At 39.7% G+C, this 22,614-nt stretch overlaps 1 protein-coding gene across 15 annotated transcripts in view; it reads right to left on the reverse strand.

The window, feature by feature from the left end:
- Positions 1-22,614, reverse strand: part of TENM3 (teneurin transmembrane protein 3) — a 2,716,013-nt gene that overhangs the window by 898,655 nt on the left and 1,794,744 nt on the right. For 3 of the 15 annotated variants that reach the window (XM_083170743.1, XM_083170734.1, XM_083170723.1), the window contains exon 1: positions 9,270-9,892. The exons of 1 other annotated variant lie outside the window; for it this stretch is intronic. The gene's annotated coding sequence lies outside the window, so the exon portion shown is untranslated. Of the gene's footprint in view, positions 1-9,269; positions 9,896-22,614 lie in introns of those variants that run through there. 11 more of the 15 variants (XM_083170760.1, XM_083170758.1, XM_083170756.1 and 8 more) reach the window with 7 other exon arrangements.

Consider the following 22,614-nt stretch of genomic DNA (forward strand, 5'->3'; position numbering starts at 1 on the left):
TGTGCTTCTGTTCAAGAATAAAGGAGGTGACTGAGAAGGATGGATCGGGCAAACTACAGAGATACTCAGGGGGTACTGAGACAACAGCCGAGGAGGGGAAAAAAACACAACACATACTGTAGGTGATGTCTTGGGAAAGGCAAAAGCCACTTAACTCTTTCACAGTTGGAGAAATAATTATATCCACACACATTTATATATATATATATATATATATATATATATATATTTATATATAACAGCCAATACTGCTGGGTTACATGCTGTGTATCTCCAAACCCAGCTCATTCAAGAGTCTACACAGACATAACCAGTATATATATATTGGTGACAATTGGTTGAATGACTCATGGTACGGAATGTTGGCCAAAATACAATTTCTGAGTAATTAAAAATCAATATAGTTTTTGCTCAACCGATGGCATCCACATAAGCTGATCCAATTGCAAATATAAACATATGCCAAAGTCTATGTACAATTTACTATATAATTCCATAAAATTGCATTTTTCCAATGTAACAGCGCATTGATGTTCTGCATACACTTACAGCTCCTGTACGTTATATTCTTATCATTTTGTTTTAAAGCTACAAAATCTACGTTACTTAGTAGGCTCTCTGCTAAACAATTAAAACAAAAAAAACAACTGATCAAACAGAAATTCTTTCCCAAATATGAAACTTTTAATACTCTCTAATAAGTTTACTTCATCTTTCTTCTCATTTCCTCTGAACTTTAATGACAAAGTAGTTTCATCAAAAGTAACATCGATTTATCAGTTCAAGTCATTGTATAATGATTAATAATGGTACTGGCAGATATGTAATAAATATCACCGGACTATAGGACGACATGCACTATTAATGTCAGTGCTATTAATGCATTATCACTACTACATACTCTCAGAAGTGAAATATACCTCTAGTATCACACACATAGGAATAACATATCTGTCCTTTGTACTAGGATTTTCCTGTGCAGACAATGCACCTCAATCTGCTATCTTTTTCCAGTCATCCTCAGTCAAAGCTTTTAAGCTTTTCACACTTTATAAACATAGATAAAAATGTGTATAAAGTCCTCCTAAAATACTCAACATGGCAGCTCAGCAATAAAATATTTCTATCAGCTCTAACAACTAAGCACGTCGGCAAATCCCAGCTTCACGTGTTCATTTTCTAAGTAGGGTATTTGAGGAATTAAACCAGCGTCTTGGATTTTCATGCGGTAGCAGGAAGGCAAACAAGTTACTAAGTGTCACACATTGCAGCAGAACAGAATACAAGTATTGTTTTAGTACAATTTAAAAAAGCAGCTGGACACTTTTTTAAATTTATGTGCTGGCTATGATGGGAACCATATAACAACATATTAGTATAAATAATAACAAGCTATACGTACAAATAGCCCTCATTTAGTGGCAGAAACTAATGTAAACATGGTGACATTGGATCCATTTTATTTAATTGCAAATATTAGTAAATCTGGATCTGTGAGGTTGGACAAAATGCAATAGCCATGAACAAAAGAAAGTCTCATCCTCCTTACTGTCATGATATAGCTTCATGGGTTTGTTATAGATTCCTAAATAAATGGGAACTAGAATCTCTCCCTCTCTATATGCATATATCATTGTAGTGGCCAAGAAAAGTTATCAATTGCTTTCTGCAATTTTTCGCAATATTTAGGCGAAAGCATTAATATTGATTTCGGTCCATAATACATCAAAACTAAGGTATTGTTCCAATGTGCCAAAAAAAAAAAAAAAGACCATAGAAGAACAACTTAAGAATGCGACAATATTACGGGCTGGACAGTGAGTTATTGAAATAAATAAATGAGAGCACTAAATGCCATTTGATTGTTCTTATATAAAGGGCAGTCCAAGTGGGAGATGACATTCTGCTCCAGACAAGCCTGTCTCTATTAGAAAGCTCTTTGTAAATTGCAACAGTGGCTCTTTGCGTCTTCAAGAAAGTAATGCAATGTGATTAATGTTACCAAAATGTAGTAACTGTGATTCATCAAATCAGTTGTTGTTCTTTTATTCTCTTATATTTTAGAAACCAAGATAAACTAAAGAGCAAGATCTTGTATTGCAGCCAAAATCTAACCATTGACCCTGAAGTATGAAAAATGGTTTCAGCTCTGGGTGGGATTAACGGTTTTGTGATTTTATAACACTTGGTGAGAATTAAGCTTCTGAGTCCATTGCTTTCTCTCAGGACATATGTACTTAGATATATATGTATGTATTTCTTCTTTTTACAAACTTATGCAAAGGTAAGTGAGCAGAATCACCAGTTCGTTTTGTTGCTAATATAAGGACAATGTATAACATTTTATATTTCATACTAATAAAACTATCATATTTAGGAATACGGTGTAACGCCAAGCCCCCAAGTTACTTATCTGACAGACATACAGCATATCTTCTAGGCAGATGAGAGATACACTATGGGATGTACATTTTTTAGTGTATACCAAACACAAGCTGATAGATATTGTCTCATAGGCAGATGAGAGATATACTATGGGATGTACATTTGTTAGTGTATACCAAACACAAGCTGATAGATATTGTCTCATAGGCAGATGAGAGATATGCTATGGGATGACCATTAGTTAGTGTATACCAAACACAAGCTGATAGATATTGTCTCGTAGGCAGATGAGAGATATACTATGGGATGTACATTAGTTAGTGTATACCAAACACAAGCTGATAGATCTTGTCTCATAGGCAGATGAGAGAGATACACTATGGGATGTACATTAGTTAGTGTATACCAAACGCAAGCTAATAGATAGTGTCTCGTAGGCAGATGAGAGATATACTATGGGAGCTAGTTAGCTTATACCAAACACAAGCTGATAGATATTGTCTCATAGGCAGATGAGAGAGATACACTATGGGATGTACATTAGTTAGTGTATACCAAACACAAGCTGATAGATATTGTCTCATAGGCAGATGAGAGAGATACTATGGGATGTACATTAGTTAGTGTATACCAAACACAAGCTGATAGATATTGTCTCATAGGCAGATGAGAGAGATACTATGGGATGTACATTAGTTAGTGTATACCAAACACAAGCTGATAGATATTGTCTCATAGGCAGATGAGAGAGATACACTATGGGATGTACATTAGTTAGTGTATACCAAACACAAGCTGATAGATATTGTCTCGTAGGCAGATGAGAGAGATACACTATGGGATGTACATTAGTTAGTGTATACCAAACACAAGCTGATAGATATTGTCTCATAGGCAGATGAGAGAGATACACTATGGGATGTACATTAGTTAGTGTATACCAAACACAAGCTGATAGATATTGTCTCGTAGGCAGATGAGAGAGATACACTATGGGATGTACATTAGTTAGTGTATACCAAACACAAGCTGATAGATATTGTCTCGTAGGCAGATGAGAGATACACTATGGGATGTACATTAGTTAGTGTATACCAAACGCAAGCTGATAGATATTGTCTCATAGGCAGATGAGAGAGATACTATGGGAGCTAGTTAGCTTATACCAAACAAAAGCTGATAGATATTGTCTCATAGGCAGATGAGAGAGATACACTATGGGATGTACATTAGTTAGTGTATACCAAACACAAGCTGATAGATATTGTCTCGTAGGCAGATGAGAGATATACACTATGGGATGTACATTAGTTAGTGTATACCAAACACAAGCTGATAGATCTTGTCTCGTAGGCAGATGAGAGAGATACACTATGGGATGTACATTAGTTAGTGTATACCAAATGCAAGCTGATAGATATTGTCTCGTAGGCAGATGAGAGAGATACACTATGGGATGTACATTAGTTAGTGTATACCAAACACAAGCTGATAGACTATCTAATAGGCAGATGAGAGATATAGTAATGTGATTTATTCAACGTATACCAAACACAATAGATGCTAATAGATGTAAATATTGGTCGTGATCAGTGCTTTACTCCAAAAAACACAGTACAGTATTTAAATCTACAGTTAAGCAGCAGGAGCAGAGGAAACATACTTAGTGTAGTAGGACAATATGTTTAGAATATTTATATATATTTATAATTAAAAGTTTTTTCTTCAGCAAAAATATGACAGTCAAATGAAAACTATATAAAAGCCAGAAAAGAAAAGAAAAAAAAATAGTCCATTTAGAGGAAATGTGTTTCTGCTCCAACCTAATAAGATGAAATGTAAGATTAGAGAAATGAATGACTTTCTTAACAATGTGAAATTGCCTATGCATACTGGATTCAGAGAATAGCAGCACATTAATGCCTATTGCTAGGGGGTGGGAGGGTTTATATATTCATAAAGTTACTAGCTTTCTGACAGTGCTTCATATTTTATATAACAGCTGCCTTACAACACAACACATTCTTGCAGCAGAGAAAATGACATCATATGAAGGTAGCAGTACAATCACTTTATGCTGCTATTAAGGCGGCGTTGCAAAATAGCTGGAATCAGACACATGCATTCTATGTATGACGTTAGGCTGACAATAGTGAAGCATGGTAGCCTAAATTGCGCTAAAAATTTTTTAAGACTTTCATTCTGTTTTAAATAGTGATGGAACAGTTTGACCTGTAAAACATTTATTTCATACAGTATTATCCTTTGTTTATTTAGCGCCACTGTATTCTGCAGTATTGTACAATCGGGGGGAGAACAATCCTACCATACAAGAGAGATAAGCTGCATATACAGTAAGAGATGGCCAATTTAAAGTATCTTCAACAACTCTCTGCAAATGACTTAAAATAACTATCTTGTGTGATTTACAATGAATTCTAAATTAAATGACGTCACAGGAAATGATTTGTTAGCAATACCCATGACTTCATTTTGTTTTCCTTTTAAAAGGTCTAAGCTTTAATCATCAATAATATATCCATGCACTTTCAGAGAGGGGAAAAAAAAAAACCAACAAATGAAGCATTGCATTGCAGTTTTCAGGATACAGCGTCTGCGTGGCAAATCAAGGCCTCTCTTAAATGCAATTAGGGTCTTGAGATTCCACACAGAGGCTGAGAAGGCATAACACTTGTTTTGAAACAAATGGTGTGTTCAAGATTGAGAAATATTGCTATCAATCACAAAGCAAGTTAATTCTCCATAATAAGGCAGGTTTGGATGCAGCCCGAGCCATTGTGGAATCCTTGTATCTAAAATTGATTACAAAGGCACTGAAAATGTATGCAGCCCTCCAAACCACTTCTGTGCTCTGAAACATTAATCTCAATTGTAAAGAGAGATTCATAATGCCCGCTAAAAAAACTATGAAATAAATCTGACTTTAAAAGATGCACCAATTAATCTTTTTTTTTTTTAACTCAGCAATTTTTTTTCTTTTAACACCTGCTTTGCTGTACGTTGCTTGTTTAATTGTTGTACGGGATCTTCGTTAAAAGAAGTAACGCATAAGCCTCAATGTATCTTCTGAACCTTAAAATATTAGTATATTAACCCCTTTTCCCATAAATTCCTGAGAGAGAAAGTTGCATATAGTAATCCAGCAGTGACCTACAAGTAACATGGTCTTTGGTCATTTTGAAATCAATATTTCCCAACCCTTAGGAATACTGCAAACAAAAATCTCTTGAACAACATGAAACTTTAAGTACGGATAAACATGGGTACATTTTAATATGCGTATATGAATAATTCTTAGCAAGTGCAAAACTTTTGCGGTATTTCATGCCATGTCCTAGACAGCTGTAGCTATAGGGCATTTTTATTTTATTTTAAAAGAAACAAAATCATCATTGGTAATATAACTATGCATGCAGCTCGAGTTTCTCTTTGAGCGATTGTCCTGTGTCTCTCGGATAACATAAAATACTACCAATAATGACATCCCTGCTAGAATTGTCTGTTCTAAAATGAATGCTGTACAGTCTGTGGGAAAAAAAGGCTTTACAGTTCTCATGGAGTAATGCACGGCAGCTTTCGTATCACTCCCTTCACCCTTTCAAATGAATTTGTGTTATTATAACTTAGATTGTGAGCTTGACTCCTGTTCTCTGTTTGATACCTCCTAAGTTATTACTATGAAACATAATTACTACGACTCAGTGGGGCTTTACAGAAGTACTAGCTAGCCTCAAATGGCTAAATGGAGTATTCATGTTAGGTAAGGTTATCCTGTACTCTGAATATACAAAAACATAATTGGAAAGTGTAACTGTTACGGAAAGTAAAAATATTCTAAATAACATCATATGTTAAGGTGATGGGGAAACGGAGGTAAGTATTTTTCTATATTTAAAGTTAAAACACTGCAAACAAATAAACATATCAATTAATATGTTCATGTACTTTGAGGATGCTGCAGACTGTCAGGTGTCAATAAAAATAATTCCAAAATTCTAAATTTTCAAAAACGATTCCTACTTTTACCAATTCTAATAGAGTGGTTCCCATACCCACCAAGGCCAAAGCTGCTTGCTGCAGTATGTGCCATGAAAAGTAAATTGGCTAAGTTTAGACATAAAACTGAATCATGCATTTTTTGGCCAAGAACCTCTTTCTTTGTGCAACTACAACTCTCAGCAAGATGGCACCTCTTACTATGTGTGTAATTGGGATGTTTCGTCCTACATCTAACCATGCTCACATTGGTTATGCTGAAGTAAACAGGGTAATAACCCCTTCAATCTCCGATATACGAATATTTAGGAACTAACAAAACATCATGCAGCTATTTAACATGAGACATATTTTCTAGACTCGATTTTCAAATGAAATTTAAAATAAATAAATGTCGAAAAAAAACAAAAATAAAACAAAAACAAACAAATATTGACAGTCATCATGTAACTAATGTATTAAAATAAGTAAATAAATACAGGCCTCTTTATGATTTTTATTCTGGCCGGGGGTATAAGAGTAAACAGATTCGTGGTACAGTAGCTTAGAGGAAGGGATTCCAATTAGTTGGGTCTTCAGAAGCGTTTATTTTTAAAGTGTCAGTAACAAATCAAAAATATCTCTCTAAAAGTTACAGTACTGTAAGTTAAATGACATATTTAAGTTTTCTGGGGCAGATAAAAAAGAAACCTACTTCATTCAGTTCCATTGTATACTTGTAGCCCATTGTAAGGCACAAACAGGTTTAGATGGCTAGTAAATATTTTAATAAAGATATAAGAAAGCAGTTTCAGTTGCCAATAATTCTCAGTTCCATCCAGTTCTGCATGATAGAATTGTTTTTTCGATAATATGGTAATTAGACTGTCAATAAGATGTGTTTTTGCAATTAACTCTTTATCTGAAGTAACGTTGTGTTCTGCTTAAATACTCAGTGCTGACTAAGTGCAACAATACTTGAAAAAGTTGAGTCTGTCCTCTGAGCTCCAACTAACAACAGAACACACCAAGCTGAAGAACAGTATTCCCATGCCAAGAATAAAAGACCACCCACTGAATTCTTTCAGAGCTTCCTGGCATATGCTCCATGTACAAGTCAGAACAGACACCCAGACACAGCATTACAAAGATGCCACTGTAGAGATTTCATGTGACAATTTGCCCTTGCACTGATCACTCCTTGATATGAGGAATTGGAAAGAAATGTTTGAGGTCAAGTGCAAGCATGGAGGAAGCAGATAGCACACTCATTTAAATTTAGGGTGTCACAGAGGGTACCTTCACATTGCGCATTTTTCAGTTTGAGAATCGCCTGTGACTACATTTTTTTTATTGTCGCCAGATACAGAGCAGCGCTCTGATATCTCACAGCTTATACTGTAATATGCGCTTTAGCACTACTCAAACTACAGTAAGTGCATTTCAGGTGGAGAGCTTGTGTATTTGTTGAGCGGTTTGAGTACTTGTCCAAAATGTTGCGGTCAGCGTTTTGAAGACCATTGAAGCGATTAAAGTTGCTGGTGTGACTACTTCTTACTTACAAAAATGTATCAAAATTTGGAAAAAGTAGATGCTGCACTTTAACGGTGGAGCGTGTGACACTATCCTAAGTGTCAATACGACTATCAAGATCTTTACATGTAAAAGATATGAGAGAACAGCGATGGTCGTCTTAGTTTTTACTTGTTTTGAGTTTAAATTCTTTTAAATTTTGATTCGTGTTCAGTGCATGGCCTCTTCCTGAGACCAGCGGAACTGTTCTAGATTTCAGTACTTGATTCACACCAGAGCTGTCAGAAATGCAGCTACATATAGCAATATAACGCAGAGATGTTTTGTGCATGTGACTGACCTGTCTAACGGTATATAATGTACTGTAAGCTGTATATCGCATTTGTAATAAGCCTGGCAGGTTAAGTCTGTCTGTATTAACACTGCATGTGCTTCCAACTGATGGATTTGTTCCCTTTCTTCCGGAACAAAAACAAGTAAGACTTCCCTCTCCCACACCAATCATCCTACCAGCGCTGTGTTGACAAAATACAGGAGTTCTTTCTAAATCAGCGCTGTTTTACTGCAATTAACAGAAATCATGCAGCGATGTCAGGGCTGGATTTACAATAAAATCCCCCTTTGTCCTACATAGAAGGAAATGAACTTTCTGGCAAGAAAGCAGCAGCTGTGGTGATATTGACACATCTCTTCCCAGCAGGGTTAAGGTTGGGATGATGGCATGCTGGTATCCACTCTGTGCAGTCTCTTATTGACTAAAAAGTCAGTTAACAGCTATTTTAACCTCTTCTCACCTGCCACACACAGAACAGTTATCTTCCTTCGTAATGTGGGTTATTATTCTCAAAGCTTCTCTTTGTACCTAAAGTGCAGAATATCTGAGTGAGTTGTTACTGCTATAGTGCTAGCATATACCACAGTGCAGTACAGTTGCTATCATCCTAGCCTGCACTGAGTAATGCGCGCAGGTGTTCTGCTCCCCCTCTTCCAGAGTTGCTAGAAGCATTAGCCAAGATGGAGAGGCTACAGGTTTCTTCTGTTCTGTAATATCTCCAAAACATAAGGACCGCTCTCGCCTGGTCTCGCCTAGAGACTCAGGTCATTTGGCATGCTTCCTGCCCTTGCTCTGGAAATGTCAGAAAGATCAATGGCACCATCTGTCCCTACAATCCACCCCTGAATGCACAGGATGAAGTTAGAGGGGGGGAATGGGACAAGAGTAACAAATGACAACACTTACTCTATTTAAGCAATAGATAACGGACAGCCACCATGCCATCTAGGCAGCATCTGCATACATCAAAAGGAAAATAGAACATGTGCACTCTCACAACTGTACTGTATGTGCCACTTACCTTCTCCTCTGTAAGCAAGTCCCTTTCTCTGGATCCCAACCTGGAAAACATCATGGGAATGGCAAATCAGTGCAAACAAGGGATGAATGGAAGGGTGCAACTTGTGCTTCAGTCCCAGCCAGCCACCAGTCCTGTAGCAGTACAGTCCACACTTGTTTCTTGGTCCTGCCAGGGAGTTTCTCCTCTAAGCGTGGATCACAGTCTCTCACGCACTCACACACCCCCTTCTAGCAGACCTCCCTAGGTCATGTGCTGCTGCTGGGTTGGGGGATAGAGCAGGGACGCGGGGAGAAGTTGCCCAGGCTGGGAGCCGCTCCAGCAGCAGAAGCAAGTGCCAGGCACACACGTGAAGCAGCTGCTGCTTCTGTGCCTCTACCCAGGACCCAAGCTCGCTCCTCCCCAGCACAGAGCAAGGGGGAGACCAGCAGCAGCAGCGGCTTCTCTACACACTGCAACCAGCAGCAGCCTGTCTGTGCATCAGCTTCTTATCCAAGAAGAGAGAGGATATATGTGCTGCATGCTCTCTCTATATATATATGTAGGTCCTAAGGAAAAAAGCAATGTGTCTGCTTGTATTTGTGCTGCTGTTTGCAGGATTTCCCCACGGCTTGCCTATCCTTCCTCACTCCCCCTGTCTGTGTCTGATAATGCAAAGTACCGATTCTCCCATGCTGCGTCCAATCAGTGCATCCACTACTAGTGCCATGATTTAGGGGTCATCCATGAATAACACTTCATGCTGATGAATGGCTCTTTGCAGCCTCCTTGCCCTGATGAGGGGTTCTGCTCGCTGCTGATTGCAAACACTAATGAACTTACAGCTTCATTAGATCTGGGCTGCTCTCGCTCCAGAAATATTGTGGTCTGAGCGCTTGCAAACAATAAAGAATCCCCCCACTCACCCACCAAAGGAAAGAGGGGAATAAAAGTGTCACCTTTCCTGGCACTAGCACATGGAAGAAGGACCTGATCTGCATAGGAGACAGCTGGGAGTGTTGCGTAGGGAACACAGCATCTTGGTATGTACTGTATGTGTGTATTTCCCCCCCCAACAAAATGAACCATACAGTATAAAGTGCACAGAAGCAGCAGCAGCAGCTAGGAGTAGAGCCGGGCAATTAGCTGAGGGTTGTTACTGTAAGCCTGCTCTCTACTGTACCAAAGAGGAAAGATACATGGTCTCTCCAGGGGAGGATACAATGTGCTGCAGACCCATGGAAACTACAGTAATAGCTTAAGTCATTTGACAAATCTCAGATAAACTGATAGGCAGCAAACAGGAGAAAAGGGAACAGTATCTCCAACCAAGCAATCATACTAATGCCATATTAGCCACAATTTACTGCACACTAACCTACTTCCCACAATTGCACATGCATGTAAACTGGTTGTTACTATGCATGCATGTCATGAAGTGAAGCAGAACTTTGTGAACAACTTATTAACATATTCACCACATTTATTTATTTATTTGTTACCGCATAGTGACCATTTATTATGGCTCGCATATTCAGTGCGATTTGGGCAGGATCTTACTACCCAGGATCGCATTGCAATATGAGATGCTATCAGTGGCATCCACCAATCTACACTCACAAGGGACAGGTGAGGAACCCATCCCTGTGATGTGCTGTGCTGGCTGCTGGGGGTCAGTGCATGTGTGATCAGAGCTGACTGAGGTGCACAAGACCCACTTCCCGGCCAGCAGCGTGGAGGGTAGCCCATAGGCTACAGTGGGCGAACACCATTTACAAATGGCAGTAGCTGCGGGGATATTAATAAATCTGGCAGCATCGCATACCCCATAGAAACTTCCCCTTCCCTTCTACTTACATTTGGGGATATTTAATATTTGTGGCAGCATGTATGGAATTATAAATTTGACCCTTAGTTTATTTTGTGGACCATAGTAGTTCCCTAATTAATATTATGCCCCAAAGTGGTGCCCCAGTTATTATAATGCCACATAGTATTTCCCTAATGAATATTTTGCCCCAAAGGTGTGCCCCAGGTAATATTATGCCCCGTAGTACATTATATCACACTGTAGGGCTGGGCTGTCAGTACACATTATGCCATACAGTTTATACCCCAAGTCACATGACAAAATGCAGTTTATATTATGCCACATTACAATGTCTTCTGTACATACTGTGCTACATTAGAGTGTCTTTCAAATCAAAAGTATGACATGTTACAGTGCACCCGTTCATAATATGATACACTGTAGTGCCTCCATTTCATATTGGATCACATTACAGTGCCCCTGTTCTTCTTATATAATATTATAGTGCCCTCCACATTACAATAAGCAAACCAGATTATGACACATTATAGTGTCCTCCAGGTCATATTATGACACATTATAGTGTCCTACAGGTCATAATATGCCACATTAAAAGTTCCCCCTTACCATTATAACATCCACTACACACTCTTCTAACTGAAAATGTGATGCCACACAATTCAGGCTGGGCAATGGAAAAGACCAATTACTCAGTCAAGTCTGGGAAATTGGTATGCAATTTTATAACCTGGGTCCATGCACCCTAAATCTTAGGGCTTCACAACACCCCTTGCACTTATACCCCTTTCACATTGCAACTAATTACCGGTTACAAGCCGATTTGACCTGGTAATTAGTGTGATGTGAAAGGGGTTACCGTGTCTCGAATACGGGTAGCAACACAGCAATAAGAACCGGGCAAAAGGCAGAGTTCTTACCGTTCGTTGCCGTGTTGCTTGGCAGTGTGAACAGGTTAAACGGATCAATCGACCCGTTTCCCGTTCACACTATGGAGGAGGTAGTGCTTGGAGCCCCTGCCCCCGATGACGCGCCAACTCTCCGCCGTGCCCCCCAGATGACGTTAGCAAACCGGCATCCCAAAATGCAGGTTCACGCCGGGACTAAACCGTTTCAAAGTCCTGGTGCGAACCAGCATTTTGCAATGTGAAAGCAGCATCACTGTACAGTAGTACAGTAGTTTCACCTGTGCATCCATGTAAATTGTTATACACTGTACTTCTACTTAATGTGATTTATAATATGCATCCATAAAAGTGGTATAAACCATGCTTTCATGTAAAGTGAATTAAACAATACTACCATATACATACCACACTTCCATGTAAAATAGTTTATACTATGCACCCATGTAAAGTGATATACCATGCATCTATGTAAAGTAATTTATATTATGCATTCATGGCATCCATGTAAAGTGTTTACCATATATACTCGAGTATAAGCCTACTTTTTCATTTTTTATGCTGAAAAAGCCCCCTCGGCTTATACTTGAGTGAGGGTCCCACTTGAATCAATAAGATTTCCCAGTTTTTTTGTTGTAAAATTAGGTGCCTCGGCTTATATTCGGGTCGACTTATACTCGAGTATATACGGTAATACCATGCATCCATATATACCCTGTTTTTGTGTAAAAAGGTTTGTGATTTATACAACACAGACATATAAGGTTGTGTATACAATGCATCTGTGTACAGTGGTATGCACACAAATGTTTCCAGGGAAAGTGGTTTATACTATACATCCATGTAAAATGGTGTATACCATGCATTGATGTAAAGTGGTGTATACCATGTATTCGTGTAAAGTGGTTTATACCATGAGTCCACGTAAAATTATGTATACCATGTATCCATGTAAAGTGATTTATACAGAGCATCCATGTAAAATGGTCTATACCATGTATCTATGTAATGTGGTACACATCATACATCCATGTAAAATTATTTAAAGCATGCATCATCTAAAGTAGTTTGTACCATGTATACAAGTAAAGTGGTGTACAGAATACCATGCATATATGTAAAATGGAGTATAGCATGCATCCATGTAAAGTGATTTATACAATGCATCCATGTAATGTGGCTTAGAACATGCATCCATGTAAAGTGGTTTATACTAACCATCCATGTAAAATGGTCTATACCATGCATTGATGCGATGTACTATACATCATACATCCATGCAAAGTGATTTAAATTATACATTCATGTAAATTGATTTATACCATGAACTTATGTATGGCGATTTCTAACATTCATTGATGTAAAATGGTGTATATCATGCATCCATGTACAATTGTATATATACCATGCATCTATGTGACGTGGTGTACATCATGAATCCATGGAAAGTGATTTAAACCATGCATTTATGTAATGGAGTTTGTATGATGTTAAGTGGTACAGATAGGGCAGGCCTCTTCCTGGCTGGCGAATCGCCAGAACGTCCCCGCTGGCGATCCGCCAGCAGCCTCGCCAGCCATCAGACTGAGACGCGCGTGCGTCTCACGCGCACGCGCGTCTCAATCTCCGTCGGCGGGGCGACGGGAACCCTGTCCGTCTCTGCGTCAGGGAGACGGACAGATTTAGGGGGGGTTAGGGGGGGTGAGGGCAGGCGGCGGGGACCCCGGGTTACCGCCGACGGGGAGCAGTTAGAAGCGCAGTCGGAAGGGGCCTCTCGTGCGCGCGCGTCCCCTTCTCGCAATCGATATGGCGCTGGCGGGGGATGGCGGCTGGCGTCGCCATCGCCATCCCCTGCCAAGATGGGACCTGCCCCATCTGTATATAACATTTATCCATGCAAACTGGTTTATACCATACATCCATGTGAAATACTGTAGTGTATACCTTGCACACATGTAAAGTATTTTATACTATGCATACATGTAAATTGATTTATGCAATGCATCCATGTAAAGTAAATTATACATGCATACATTTAAAATGGTTTCTATTATGCATCCATATAAACTGGTTTATACCGTGCATACGTGCATCATGTAAAATGGTGTATACCATGCATTCATGTAAAGTGGTTTAAAACCAGCTTATATGTAAACTGGTTAATACCCTATGTCCATGTAATGACATTTATACCATGCATCCATGTAAAGTGCTTTATACCATGCATTCATGTAAAGTGGTTTATATAATGCATCCAGATAAAGTAGTTTATACCATGCATCCATATAAAGTGCTTTATACAGTCCATATATGTAAAGTGATTCATACCTGAATCCCATAGCTGCAGTGGTTAATATTGACAGTACATATTAATGATAACTAAGCCTACTGTACATACTGTAGGTATGATCAATATCAGCTGTATGCACACATATTTCTCAGGCACCATAACTCACAGACCAAACAGCTTACAGCATCATTGTACTATATGGTATGTGTCCCAGGCAGTCACTTGCCTAAGGTCACACAGTGCTGTTTCCTACTGGGTTCACACACAGTACCACCAGTGTCATTACTATTACCTCTCAGTCATTTCTATTGCATGAACCTCAAGACCAGAGTGTGGATGTCATTGATTTAGACAATGCTATATTGCCTTAGCATTTATTCCATGCAAGACTTATTTATTATAGGGAAAGGTCCAATGGCAGGGAAATATGAACAATATCAATTGCAAACTATAATGTAAAAAGAAAACAAGATGGATTTGGGTTGGGAAGATTAGATGGATTAGGTTATCAAACCAACACAGCTACAGCTAAGAATATCAAATACATGGTTATTATTTTGCAAGTGACTCATAAGGTTAACCATAAGGATATCACTAACGGTATAATACATTTAGCTATATTTAATAACATTCCAACTATACTTGCCATTAACCCTTTGAGTACCAAGTTTTTGGCAAAATAGGTATGAAAATTGCAAAGAAAACATTTTTATTCATCATAATGACCTGTAATTTTTACCTTATGTAGGAAATATATTTTATTACACAGCATTTTTTATTTGAATTTATATAACAAATGTGAGCAACGCTGGCATTTTTTGCCGATATTTTGAACATCTCACCGAGATGTTGGTACTCAAAGGGTTAAGCATTGTAATGCCTGACACCCCCCCCCCCACACACACACACACACACACACAAACCCACATTATAAACCCCTAAAATCCAATTGAAGAGCACATTATTCCTGTAGTCATATTTATAATCCATTAATCTTGTTCAATAGATACACTAAGATATTTAAAAAAAAGTATTTATCTATTATTTATTAACAGTTTCTTATATAGCGCATACATATTACGCAGTGCTTTACAGAGAACATTTGAACATTCACATCAGTCCCTGCCCCAGTGGAGCTTACAATCTATATTCCCTACCACATGTACACACACACAGACATTGTAGGGTTAATTTTTGTTGGAAGGCAATTAACCTATCTGTATATTTTTGGATTGTGGGAGGAAACCGGAGTACCTGGAGTAAACCCACGCAAGTACGGGGAGAATGTACAAACTCTGCACAGTTAGGGACATGGTGGGGATCAAACCCATGACCTCATCGCTGTGAGGCAGTAATGCTAACCATTACACCATCCGTACTGCCCCAAAAATGCCATAAAATACTTATTAGAGAGTTTACATATAACATGATACATAGATGATAGAAATAATAATATAATGTATAATAGTCAGGGGTGAATTTAGGGGTCAGGCTGCCCCTAGGCACAACATTTTTGTGCCCCCCCCCCCCCCCTATTTTAATGTAATCATATATGTATATACATTGTTATTTATATATATTTCATAAAAATGTAACTAGCCCACCTTAACATTTTTTTAAGCACTCTGGACTGCTCACTGTACGGAGGACTCGGAGGGAGGGAGGCACTTATTAGTACAGTGATTAGCACAGTGTTTCCGTCAGTCTCTCTCGGCTCACACACTGTGACTGACTGAGCACAGGGAGGATCTGCGCGCCGCTCAGCTCAGCTGCTGGATACACAGCAACCAATAGACTGTGTGTGTGTAGAGTAGCCAATGGGTGGAAGCCGGCAGCAGTGAGCCTGAGCCATTTCCGGACGCGCAGAGGGACCGTCGGACCCAGCCACCAGAGGTGATGTAATGTGCATGGCTGAGTGGGTGTGCAGTGGCGGGTGACTAGCGGCGCTGCCGCCTACATATGGTAATTCATCTCTGCGGCGGCGGCGCTCGTCACTCGCCGCTGCCCACCCGCTGTGCCATTTAACAGAATGTCAGCCAGCCTGCCGCCCTTAATTGGTGCCGCCCTGAGGCCGGTGCCTCACGGGCCTAGGCACAAATCCGGCCCTGATAATAGTATAATGTGAAAGCTAACACTGACATTGTTATGTGTTCCCTCAGGTGTACCGCAATGAAATTCAAAGGGTACATAATTTTTTTAACTTAAAATAACATTTAATAGAAAAATACATAAGAATAAATATAGACTTAGAAGTGCTTGCCACCATATACTAATATGAGTGGGTGAGTAGCAAAGTTCCAGGTACAAGGAATGAGTCACAGATTAAAGAATGACAAACATTGATGTAGTACGTTGCATAATATAAAATACTTGTAGCTGAATGTGAACAAATTGAGAACTAGACAAATTTGCACATGTTAACAATACATACAGAACATACAGAAAGTGTTGTTCTCACAATCCTTTAAAGCGACTCTTTTCCTTAATTATGGGTATGTTAAATCATTTATGTATTTTAAAAAGAAAAAAGTTTCCTAAATTCAGGTAACAATGTACTCAGCATGATACATATTATCTTACCGCTGCCATTTGTAGGTTAAACTAATGAGGTATAATTCCCATCTTAGAGGTTTGTGTGGAAACTATTTTCCAAAAGTGAATTTGTCTGCCTTTTTGTTTTTAAACTAGGACAAAACACGTAACAGAACCATTTTTATCCTTCAAAAAAAAGAAAGAATTCCAATCGCGTTCTATGCCAGTTTGATCATTTTTTTACTTTGATCATTCTGACGCAGGAATTGTGGATTGACAATTTGAATCAAGTTGTGATGCTAAGTGGGAAAGATGCTGTAACACATTTTTCTAGCAATGAAATTGGAGGGTAGGAAAATATATAGTAAAAGCTTGTAATATAGTATTTATTAAGTTATTTATATAGCGTCACATTCACATCAGTTCCTGCATGCAGTGACGTCGAGATGGGGTTGGAGAAGGTATTTACTGCTCGGGCCCGGATCCCGCTCCCCCCTCCCCATTGCAGGGAGCCGAGATGACAGGCTGTCACCACAGCACAGCCTCTCTCCCTAGCTCAGCACACTCTGCTAAGTGTCATGTTCTGAGCTGGGGATAGACAGATGCAGAAGCAGCCTGTCCTCTCTCTCTCACCCGGTAGTCATGCGAAGGGCCACCGAGAGGTATGCCGGGCCTGAAATGTTGGGGGCATGGCCTAATCACGGGAGGCGTGGTCACTTCCCGCGATTAGGCCATGCCCCCAAAATGTTTAGAGGGAGGTGAGAAAAATAAAAAAAGCTCTAAAGTGGTGTTATTGTCCTCTCCCCCCTCAGCAGCAGCACACACCTACAGCATGTGCTGTGCTGACAGTGAGATGCTCATGCTGAGCCTGCTGTCAGCACAGCACATGCTGTAGAGGTGTGCGCTGCTGCTGCTGTCCAGGAGGGATGATGGGGGGGTTGGACCAGGGCCCGCCGAGCCCCTCCAGCTAGCCCGGGCAATTAGTACCCACTCCCCCTCCCCTCTCAGTAGCCCAGGCCATGCCCCCTCCATTTTACCAGGGCCCAGCAGATCTGTTGGCGCTCCTGTCTGTATGAGCAAAGCACAGTATATAATCTACTGTATATTCCAAATACACACAAACACTATTGTTCATTTTGGCCAAAAGACAATTTATCTAATGCACACTGTACCTGCGGGCTGCAGTATCCTGTGGGGGGTTAGTTTGTTGGAGCCAGTGATTACTGCTACTCTATTTTAGAAAACAGCTGGTGATCACGGAATAGATCTTATCAGTGCATGCAAAATGAGAGTTGTGACTCTCAGCCCCATGAGGCCCTGCCCCCTCTACCAATAGTCCTGCCCCTTTTCAGACCTGGTCACACCTCCGACATGAAAAGTTCTGCATGGCTGGCAAGTACAGTTGGGAGGTATGCATATAGCACATACATGTCTTTCATTTCCTGCCCCAGTGGAGCTTTCAGTCTATGGGGGTTATTCAGAGTTGATCGCTATTGTGCGAATTCGCAATCTTATAAATTATCGAATGACTGCGCATGCATACGGATCATGGCGCGTATGTGCTAACCAAGATAGTGAAAAATAGCAAAAATATCTCATCGCAATCCTGTTGCATTTTAACAGACAAGAAGCCAGCGTTTGTAGGTGCTAACTTGCTGTTTTCTGGGAGCATCTGTGATGTCAGCGCCAGCTTCGACCAGCCTAATACTTGTGCGAGAAAACCTGCACAAGCCAGTGGAGAACATACAAACGCCACAACTTTTGGAAAATGGGGAATTATGAATTCTAGGATTAAAAAGAATAAATAAATAGCTACAAATATAGATGTAAATACCTACTGGGACATTTCATACACATAAATACAAACATCAGAGACGCTATGAATAGTTGAAAAACTACAACAAAATTTTCGTTTTGGAATGAAAGAGCGCTACACCAAAAGAATAAAATAAAAATGTAATTCCATGTAAGAAGCATGGCATGGGCAATGTGAATCTACAAGACAAATAACACAGTGCCCGCAACAGAAGCAGACAGCAGCTGTGTAGCTGAAGGCCTCTGCACCAATCTATGTACATGGACTGAACTAAAGCTAAACTTAGCAATAAATCCCAAGTTCAAAATAAATAAACACACATCAACAACAATTACTCTGTGGGCAATTTTATTTCCTCCTGCTTGTTATTCTTCTTATGTTTTTTTTTATTTTTCTGTTCAAAAATGTACTTTATTCTGTAAGGCGAGAGCGCAGGGCTACACAGCAGCATATTTCAATATGGTGTCTGAGGACAAGTGCGAACAGAGGGTCTAATTCAGAACGGATCGCAAAAGCACATTTTTCCTCTAATGGACAAAATCATGTGCACTGCAGGCGATGCAAATTTATCATGTGCAGAGAGGTAGCCTGTGAGTGTGTGTAAGGGGGGGGGGGGGAGGAGGGGGCTGGGACATGCACCCAGTACAGGGCAAGGCTGCCCCACATGCTGTATCCCTCTGCTTTCTCGAAACATTAAACTAAGCATCCATTATCTATTCCTGAGATAACATTCTGTGTATTTTTTGAGGAAAAAACCCACTATATTTTTAAATCATGAATATTCAGCATTTATGTTCTATTTATAATTTCATTAGCAATAATTTGTTCACAGTAAAACTGGATGAAGTTTGCAGAATGTTTCGGCTTACAGGGCAGCCATCAAGGGGGGGGGGGGGGGGGGCGTACAGCAGGGACCCCATGCCCAGACAGAAAGGGGGCCAAGACTAGAGTCTATAACAGTGATGGCTAACCTTGACACTCCAGCTGTTGTTAAGCTGATGGCAGCCCTGCCGGCTTACGTTTTTTCTTTGGAATAGAGAAATGGGCTGTATTAGGAGAACAAATAATTATATTGGTAACACAGAGGGGGACATTTACTAAGATGTGTATTCTACTTCACATGTAATGTTGCTATGGGCAACCAATCAGAATCTACTTCTTATTTATTGAGCACCCTCTATAGAAGATAGTAGACAGGATCTGATTGGTTGCCAAAGCAACATCACATGTGAAGTAGAATACACATCTTAGTAAATTTCCCCTAGAATCTCAGGACAAGTTTCTGCCCATTTAATATATCAGCCTTGCCCAGTCAGTGTACAGTTGTTACAGCTAATGTGATGCGGTTTGCACCTGGCATACTTTGACAAATGACCCCCAACGTATTCAAAGATTGATTGAGGTTTCCAGTTACACTGAAGAATTTTCAAGTAACTCCAAGGTTGCATTGATCCGGCCTGAGTTAGAAACCTCTCCACAGAACAGTTCACTACGGTGACAATATACGTAACGCGCTGCAGTGTCAATATTTTGCAGCTATTGATAGCTGCATAAAGGATTGTCAGCGTAGTATGGCATGAGAATAAAAAGGGAGGAAGGCTGTATACAAGTGAGGAATATCTGGAATCTGGATAAATTCGACTGTGACTTTGATGCCCCCTGGCTGCTCTCATGCAATTCGTCTGTAAAGGTTTGTTTCTGTGATAAGCTCCTGTTCTGTCTGTATTTTCCACCTCACTGTTGGTAGGTGGGAGGAATGAAAGATTGATGCTTAGACTAAGTTGTAATTAAGGCTGCACAAATCATATAGCCGCAGGAAGTATGCCCCCATTCACTTACAGTGTCATTCTCTAAAACATATACTTTATTATATTATTTGATTCTTACCTAGCACTGACAGTTCAAAGAGATCCTGCTAAATAAATCAGGATGAGACCCATGATACAAATTTCTTCAAAATCAGACTGGTGTGCAGAGGTGGGAATTCTTCTTTCTCTCTGTTAACACAAAACACTGGAATGTGTTCACTGGGTAATCTCTACTGAGACATGCAGGGGTTCTCTGTGCATAGATGTGACATTATGCACAGTCAGAAACACTGTGACCTTAACACTGTCATGAATGTCAGTTCAGCCAAGCAAGGATTCAGTAACAAATACGGATAATCCCAACTCGCATAAAAGTTCACCTCTGGTATAAAATAAACAGATTCACAATAATTTCTAACAAATGTTATAACAAGTTCTATTAGGGACGCCAGCACACATCTATCTATCTGTCTATCTAAAATAAGTGGGCGGAGTGATGAAGTAATTCATGCTAAATCACATAATCGTAGCCCTGCGCCCACTTTACAATGCCAGTAAGGTGGTCATAAAAGCAGGGGGTGTGGCCACGATGAAGTGATTGGTTCTATGCAACATGGCTGCTTCCTCCCAATAGGGGCAGCATTTAAGTAGGCATGTATCATATATTTATATTGACAAAATGTATGTATTTAAAGGAATGAAAGAATGGTATATAGTTTTTCCAAGTTTCCTCCACACATACTCCAGCCTTGGTCCCTGACACAAACCCAGACAAACCACAGATACTAAATAAATAACCACCATGATTGAACCCATATCTGAAATAACAAGTTTTGATAGACCCTTTTAAGCTTTCACGTTTATTTTTGGACGGTGTTATTGGCACTTTTTGAGCACCTCCACTCCTTGTACATCTCATGTCCTTTTAAGTAAAGAATTCATTTGAATATGGTAAAAAAAAGTTGATAAATCCTGAAGCTAATGTCTACAGTACTGTATTACCCCTTTCACATTGCGAAGCCAAGTCCAACCTGGGTCAGGCGCTTTCACATTAATGGGCAACCCGGGTTCAACCTTTCTTATAACCCCAGTTGGCTGGGAGACCCGGATCATAAGCATTCAACACCACACCAGCAACCCAGCAAATACCTTGGTCTGAGGTGCAGTGTGAAAGGGGTATATGTGGTGGACAATGCCATTCTGAGTAGGATGTTTTGAGCCATTTTCCAAGGACTACTTTCTTTAAACACAAGATGATTTGTTAGCAAAGTGTAATATTAATTTAGTTATCTTATCTGTTATACTGGTTTCCTGCTATGTCAATAAATGACAGATATAACTCTCCTTCCCCTTACTACACACCACACTATACACAAATTTGTTATAACAAGTTACTTAGAAGAATACACTTTATAACCTCTACATTTTATAAAACATCATAAACTATCATTCTTAAGGAATTCCTTAGTCTGAACTTTATTTAAAAAGCAAGGGGAAAAAAAAAAACCACTAAGTCGCTGTTCTTCACAGTAATGGCGTCTCCTGCTATTCTACTGCCTGAGGCAGCACCTGAAATGGCACCATTCTTATTAATTGTTCCCGTCCAAATTGCTATAAATATTTCTATACAAGCTGTATGCAATATAGAAAAATACAGTACTTGAAACTAAAAAGCATTGTTAGATTTACCACTTATATAAAAGCAACATTTTAGATTTTTGCATAACTGTAACCATGTATTATAGATGTGAAATATTTCCTTAGATGTCTTTGCATAATGAATACATATTATCTATGTGGCCAATAGCAACCGCTGCTGGCAAGTTAGAAATTGAGGTTTTAATATTAGTTCTTTGTCCTCTCTGTCCCATGCTATGTACCTCCCAGAGAGACTGCTATCAGAAATTGGGGGCCCTGGCTCTGGCCCTACCTGATCCCCCCACTCGCGATCCACCTTTTCCCTCCCACCCACGCCTGTATACTTACCCATTCCTGGCAGGACTCCCTCCTCTCTGGCTGGGCTAGGGTCTGTACCATTGCATTAGTAAGGGAAGCTGTTGGAGGGATGGCCTGCAACTTGGCTTTGATGTCACATGCATGATGGTGCTGGGACAAACCTTAGAAGATGCTAGCTACACTAGATAGATAGATTACAATACAAATAAATGTTACGGTAACATCCCATGGATT

The sequence above is a fragment of the Crinia signifera genome, chromosome 1 (assembly GCF_055691185.1).
Source record: "Crinia signifera chromosome 1, ASM5569118v1, whole genome shotgun sequence".
NCBI lineage: Eukaryota > Metazoa > Chordata > Amphibia > Anura > Myobatrachidae > Crinia > Crinia signifera.